Source organism: Schistocerca nitens, chromosome 6 (genome assembly GCF_023898315.1).
Source record: "Schistocerca nitens isolate TAMUIC-IGC-003100 chromosome 6, iqSchNite1.1, whole genome shotgun sequence".
Classification (NCBI taxonomy): Eukaryota; Metazoa; Arthropoda; class Insecta; order Orthoptera; family Acrididae; genus Schistocerca; species Schistocerca nitens.
In genome coordinates this window covers 224,093,380-224,100,896 of record NC_064619.1, presented here as the reverse complement: position 1 = coordinate 224,100,896, position 7,517 = coordinate 224,093,380, and positions in this window count along the sequence as shown.

Sequence of the window (7,517 nt, the reverse complement as noted above, 5' to 3'; positions counted from 1 at the left end):
TAAGGCTGATGGGACGGTAGGAGGAGACGGCGGACGGCGGTTTGCCAGGTTTAAGGAACATGAGGATACGGGAGCTTTTCCACAGATCGGGGTAGTAACCGGTGGACAGGACTACATTGTAGAGCCTGGCCAGGGTGGAGAGGAAAGAGACAGGAGCTTCACGAAGGTGGCGGTAGGTGACACGAACTGCGCCATTTTTTTTTTTTTTACTTTATTGTTATTTTAAAACCTGTACAAATCAGGTAGGCTGGCAGCGGCACACTACGCCGCTCTTCAGCCATAGCGTTTTACAAGAGTATAAAAAATGGTGAATGACAATGAACAAAATGATGGGCAAAAGAGAGAGGTCACAGAGACACAAAAAACACGGAGTCGTTCACATGTGACGATAACAACACTGAAAACACGTTGGCACGGCGCACAAAACACTGATGAATCCGACGGCACAAGTGAACGTAGTAGTGGGACGGCGGACACCAAAAACACTATATGACGTCACACACACGAGACACGGAAGGCGACGATCTCCGGCGCGCAAATGTTCACTATGCGTGTGCGAGTCCGGGGACCTGCCAAGAGAGGAGGAGGAGGAAGGGGAGTGGGAGAGCGAGAGGGGAGAGCAGAGATGCCACGGGCAGGGGAGATAGGGGGGAGGGAGGAAGGGGGAGAGGAAGCCCGGGGGAAGAGGGGGAAGGGAGGGGACGGGGAGATGGAAAAAGAAGGGAAGAGAAGAGAAGGGAGGGAGGGTGCCGAAAGGAAAGGACACGGGAAGTGGGGGGCGGGGCAGGGTCAAAGTTGATAGGAGGGGTAGATGGAGGGGACGAGGACATCATCAGGGAGAGGGAGCTGGCGGAAGCCACCTTGGGAGAGGGTAAGGAGGGTGGACAGATGGAGACCGGGCGGGACGTGGGAATACAGGCGCGGCAGCGGGCGGGGGTGGGAGAGGATCGGGGAGACGAGCGGGTGAGGAGGATCAAGTTTACGGGAGGTGTACAGGATACGTATCCTTTCAAGGAAAAGGAGGAGGTGGGGGAAGGGGATGAGATCATACAGGATCCGCGTGGGGGAGGGGAGACGGATGCGATAGGCGAGGCGGAGAGCATGGCGTTCAAGGATTTGGAGGGATGTATAAAAGGGAGGGGGGGTGGAGATCCAAGCCGGATGGGCATAACAAAGGTGTAGGAATCTGCGTTATGGATGGTGACATAGGAAGGACGGCGGGAGAGAAAGGAGCTGATCAGACGGACGTAGTTAATGGGAAGGGCGAAGGTTTGGAGCTTGAAGAGGAGACCGGAATGCCATACGCGGTCATAGGCACGTTCGAGGTCCAGGGAGAGGAAGATTGCGGAGTGACGGGAATTAAGCTGTTCGGAAAGGAGATGAGTGAGGTGAAGCAGAAGGTCGTCGGAAGAGAAGGACGGCCGAAAGCCACACTGGGTAACGGGAAGGAGGCGGTGCTGGCGGAGATGCTGGTGCATGCGGCGGGTGAGGATAGATTCCAGGACCTTGCTGAAGACCGAGGTAAGGCAGATGGGGCGGTAGGAGGAGACGGCTGACGGCGGTTTGCCAGGTTCAAGGAACATGAGGATACGGGAGGTTTTCCACAGGTCGGGGTAGTAACCGGTGGACGGGACTACATTGTAGAGCCGGGCCAGGGTGGAGAGGAAAGAGACAGGAGCTTCACGAAGGTGACGGTAGGTGACACGATCGTGGCCAGGAGCGGTGTTGCGTTTCGTGCGGAGTGTAGCAATGAGATCCTGTGTAGTGATAGGGGCATTGAGTTCCGTGTGTGCAATGTTGTCCAAGTACTGGAAACCAGGAGCGAGGGGAGGGACAGATGTGTCAGTTCGATCGCGGATATCCGGGAAGAGGGAGTAATCGAACTGCGGATCATCGGGAATGGAAAATACATCGGAGTGGTAGGAGGCAAAGTGGTTGGCCTTACTAAGGGAGTCAGGGAAAGTGTGATCATCATGGAGAAGAGGATAATAAGGGGAGGGCTTAGTTCCAGTAAGGCGACGGAAGGCCGACCAGAACTTGGACGAGTTTATTGGTAGGGTAGCATTTAAACGGGTGCATGTCTGTCGCCAGTCCCGGCGTTTCTTAGCCGCGAGCAAATTACGAATGTGTCGCTGGAGTTGCCGGTGGCGTCGTAGTGTGTCCGGGTCACGTGTGCGGCGGAAGGCACGGTAGAGACGACGGGATTCACGGAGGAGGAGGACGGCCTGTGGGGGTAAGGTAGGACGGTGGGGGTGGATGGCGACAGTAGGGACATGGGCCTCCACGGCCTCAGACAAGGTCTGCTGGAGAAAGGAAGCGGCATGGGTAACATCGTCAGGGTGGTGGTAGGTGAAGGGGTGGCTATCGACCTGGGTGGAAAGGGTATCCCGGTAGGCATTCCAGTCGGCACGGGAGTAGTCATGGACATACTTAGGGGGAAGGTCGTTACGAGGGTCGGGGCGGGGGCGACGACCGTCTGAAATGGTGAGGAGGACAGGGAGATGGTCGCTGCCAATAGGCTCCAGGACATCCACCGTTATGCGGCCAAGGAGGTTGGGGGAGGAGAGGATAACATCAGGAGTGGAGTTGGATTCGGGACGGGTGTGCTGGGGGATGGGAATGAGGTCGCCTTGAAGGGAGGAGAGGAACCGATGCCACCACCGTAACTGGGCGGCGGTACGACTATGGATGTTGAGGTCGGCGGCGATCACGTAGGAGGAAAAGGTACGATCGACGTGGGAGAGGAAGTCGAAGGGAATAGGAGCATTGGGGCGGACATAGATGGTGGCGCAGGTAACGGTAAGGCCGGGGAAGAAGAGACTAAGGATCAGGTGTTCGGTCGGGAAGGAGAGGTTGGAGCCGAACGGGGATCTGGCGGTGGTGACCAATGGCAACTCCGCCACGCGCAATTGGGAGGGTATTATCGGAGCGGTGGAGGAGGTAGGGCGAAGTGTGAATGCTGTGGTGGGGTTGGAGGAAGGTTTCATTAAGGAGGAAGGCATCCACGCGGTGGGTGGCAAGGGTGTGCAGGAAGAGGTTCCTGTTGGCGGGTAGGGAGCGGATGTTGTTGAAAAGGATACGTTGCTGTCGCGCCATGATCGGGATTTAGACGAGGGTGTCAAGGCGGGAGAAGGTGAAATGGGCCTGGTTGTTGGAGTAGGTGGCGTACATCTTGAGGTGGAATACGGAACGGGCGGCAAGGGAGATCTGCTGGAGGGTGTGGGGGCGCTGGAAGGGATGAACATTCTGGAGGACGATGGTTAGGAACCTGATGATGTCCTCAGCGGTGGGGGGGGGGGGGACGAAGGGAATTGCCAGGAGGGGTGGGGGCGTCCAGGGGACGGACAGGGACGGTGAGTTCAGGAGTGGTCGGAGGGGGTCGGGCTTTACACTTTTGGGAGTAGGTGGGATGGGGGAGATTGCAGGTATTGCAGGAAGGAGGGGATTGGAGGTTAGGGCACTGCCGGAGGATGTGCGCTTGCCGACAATGCGGGCAGGTGGGGGCCTCGCGGCACTCAGCCGTGGGGTGCGCGTTATAGCGCAGACACCTCTGGCAGCGCAGGGATTGAGGAGGGGAACGGGAGGGGTCGACCTTGTACCGCTGGTTAAAAAGGAGGGCACCCTCCTTCAGGAGACGGTCAATGGAGGGGGCGTGCTCAGAAAAAACCCGCATAAGGCGGGTGGGGCCGGCAGCGTTATGTATGCGGCGAACCGCACGCACCTCCAAATGGGGATGCGCCTTGAGCTCCGCCAACACCTCCTCCTCCGTGATCACTGGACTAAGCCGAGTGATCACGGCGGTGAGAGTTGGCGGGCGACGCGGAGGTTGGGGTTGGCGGGAGGGAGGTGGGGAAGGAGCAGGAGCGAGAGAGGCATGAGGGCCAAAGCGGGTGACAGGGATGCGGGAAAGGAGGTATGTGTGGAGGGTTGGGCTGGGGGAGGAGATGAGGACTGAATCACGGCGAGGAGTGAGGAGGGAGATGGGGGCACCAGGACAATGCTGGCGAAGGAAGAGGGTGAGGTTCCGGGCTTCAAGGAGAGAGGGATCAGGACGGGAGAGGAGGTAGCGGTAGGAGGAGGGGGTAGAGGAGGAGGAGGAGGGGGCAGGGACAGGCGGGTAGACATCCATGGCATCATGGGTGGGGGAAGGAGGACGAGGCGGAGCCTTTTTGGAAGCAGAGGAAGCAGGAGTGCCACTGGGGCGCTTGACGGCGGTGGAGGAGGTGTGGGGGACGGGAACAACGGGAATGTGGCGGGGAGGGGCAGGTCCCGGGGCCAGAGTCGGCGCCGGAGATGGTGACGGTGACGGTGAAGGCGACGGCGACGATGACGATGACGGTGGCAGTGGCGGCGGTGATGGCGAAGGTTACGGGGAGAGCTGGGCGTGGACAGTGGCCCGGCGGGCCACCACCCGAGCCGGAGCTGCAGTGACAGGCTGGGGGAGTGGGGGGAAGGGATCAGAACGAGAGGAGCGAGAGGAAGAAGCGGGAGAGGGGGCGACAAAGATAGAGGGTGAAGGGAGAGTGAGGAGAGGCGGGATGGAAGGAGGGGGGTGGGACTGGGCACACCAAGTTATAGTGGTGGAAGCGGCGGAAGGGGATGTATAGACGATGGCGGTGGTGGTAGTAGTGACGGTGGTGGTGGGGGCGGACATGACGACAGGAAGAAAAAACGCACAGCACGAAAAGGAAAGGACACAAACTGGGAAACGGCGAATACGCAGACGGACGAAGACCGGCGAAGACGCAGACGGACGCAGACCAGGGCGGACGGCGGCGGCGACGGCGGCGGCGAGCACCGGCTGGCGGCGGCAGCGGCGGCGAGCACCGGCTGGCGGCGGCGGCGGCGGCGGCGGCGAACAGACGGACGGACGGACGGACGGACAGCAGGCGGCGAACAGACGGACGGACGGACGGACAGCAGGCGAGACGGACAGCGAGCAGGCAGGCAGGCGGACGGACGAACGAACGAACGAACAGCTACAACAGTAAGCGGCGGGCAGACAGACAGACAGACAGACACAATCTTCGAAAGCGAAGATTCCAACCAGAGAGTAGCCCAGGCTTTGGAATCCGGCGCCTTCGAATGAGGGAATCCAACCCTCTGAACCGGAACTGCGCCAGACACATGTTCTCTTATATAGGCGTTGCCGGCCGCATCGCCGTATTCCTCCTGTTTACATGTCTCTCTATTTGAATACGCATGCCTGTACCACTTCGTTTGCGCTTCAGTGTATTTCCCTTACTAGCATTTGATGAATTTCAAAGAAAACTTTCGTATTAACACCAAATAAAATATTAAGAGCGTAGTAGTCAGGTGATATGGCTCTGAGGGAGCCAGACTAATGGGATCGACAGGTTACACAAGTAAGTTCAGGAACACAATTTAGAAATCATTTAATATTTGATCACAAATAAAGTGATAGAACAGCTTCAATTACGAACATAATGACTCCTAAAGAAATTGATACTCTTTGTATAACACAGTAGCTATTTTAAAAAACTGTCTTAACACGTGGCGCTACGGTCGCAGGTTCGAATCCTGCCTCGGGCATGGATGTGTGTGATGTCCTTAGGTTAGTTAGGTTTAAGTAGTTTTAAGTTCTAGGGGACTGATGACCACAGCAGTTAAGTCCCATAGTGCTCAGAGCCATTTGAACCATTTAACACGTGGGAAGAGCCTCGGTTTGGTAAAAGGAAAGATTCATCTCACCTACACGCATACGCACGTTCATCCTAACAGTACATACACAGAAATGAGAGAACAGAAGGAAAAATTTATACAACAGATTAAAAAACATGATGGGCCAAGTAAACGTTAGCTTTACTGATCAACCGCTTGGTGGGTAACTAGTGTAGAAGTTCACCATCTCACAAGTAGGAAGAAAATGAAATATTTAGGATGAAAGAAAATTTTCATATGATTCGAAATTCAAGTTTAATAACGAGGTTAAATTATTAATAACGTTGAGCTGAGAGCACTCCACGTGTCGAAAAGGCACTTGGTCTAATTTACATGACCAACACTACTTAACACCGAACTCACGAAACTTATTCGAATAAAGTAAATTTGTACACGCAGAAGGTTACAAAAAGAAGTCGCAGAAAGAGAAGATCAGATTTACAGAACTGAAGGCTCCAATGTACCGTATGAGAAGCACTTGGTAAGTATTCACACGCTACAAGAAATCCAAAACTCGCGAAATGAATTTAAAATAGCAACATGGAAAAACACGACAAACAGAAACAAGTACGACACATTCATGCCAAAAAGACTGACACTAACGGAAACGAGACATAGGTTGGACCAACCTCTGTCCCGTCGCTATGTGGCGGTGGGACAAACAATCACGTTAACTGAAATATTAAAGAGAAAGTTCGCTCTCTGCAACTGAGATATTCCGGTATGGTTTATCATGGTTATAATTCTGTGAAAGGTATCAGAGAAGGAAAGTTGCTACTCACCATATAGCGGAGATGCTGAGTCGCGATAGGCACAACAAAAAGATTCACACAGTTATAGCTTTCAGCCATTAATGCCTTTGTCAGCAGTAGACACACACACACACTCACCCAAACGGAACTTGCACACACGTCTGCAGTCTCAGAAAACTGAAACAACAATTCAGAAATCATGTAATATTTGTTCACGAATAAAATCACATAATAACTTCAATTACGAACATAATGACTGCTAAAGAAATTGATACTCTTTGTATAACACAGTAGCTATTTAAAAAAAAAACTGTATCTTAATACGTGGGAAAGGCCTATGGTTTTAGTTCTGTGAGATTGCAGACGTGTGTGTGCCACTGTGGTTTCAGTTCTCTGAGATTGCAGACGTGTGTGCAAGTTGCGTTTGCGTGAGTGTGTGTGTGTGTGTGTGTGTGTGTGCATGTGTGTGCATCTCCGCTATATGGTGAGTAGCAGCAACTTTCCTTCTCTGCTATTGTTACATTCCACCTGGATTTTCCATTGTGTGACTGTGGAACGTATTAGCATGTCAGACACTAATAAGTCCTTACACACTCCAAGTACCTAACTTATATTACTAAAGATGACCAGGACAAACACCCTCAACCCCTCAACTTCCGAAGACCCAGAGAACAGTATCGTTCCACGCTACCAGACAGAGGTCCCTATGTAGTAGCGGAGCCGGCCGGAGTGGCCGTGCGGTTCTAGGCGCTACAGTCTGTAGCCGATCGACCGTTACGGTCGCAGGTTCGAATCCTGCCTCGGGCATGGATGTGTGTGATGTCCTTAGGTTAGTTAGGTTTAATTAGTTCTAAGTTCTAGGCGACTGATGACCTCAGAAGTTAAGTCGCATAGTGCTCAGAGCCATCTGAACCGTTTTTTTGTAGTAGCGGAAACGGTCAGAGAAAATACGTTCCGCCTGCCTGTACCAACTATACAATAGCTGCTGACCAGAGTGCCCTAATGTCTCTTTGGCGCAGCAGAACATTACTTAAGCTCTAGCATGCGAGATAAAGAAGAGAAACAAGAACAGAAATGTAAGAT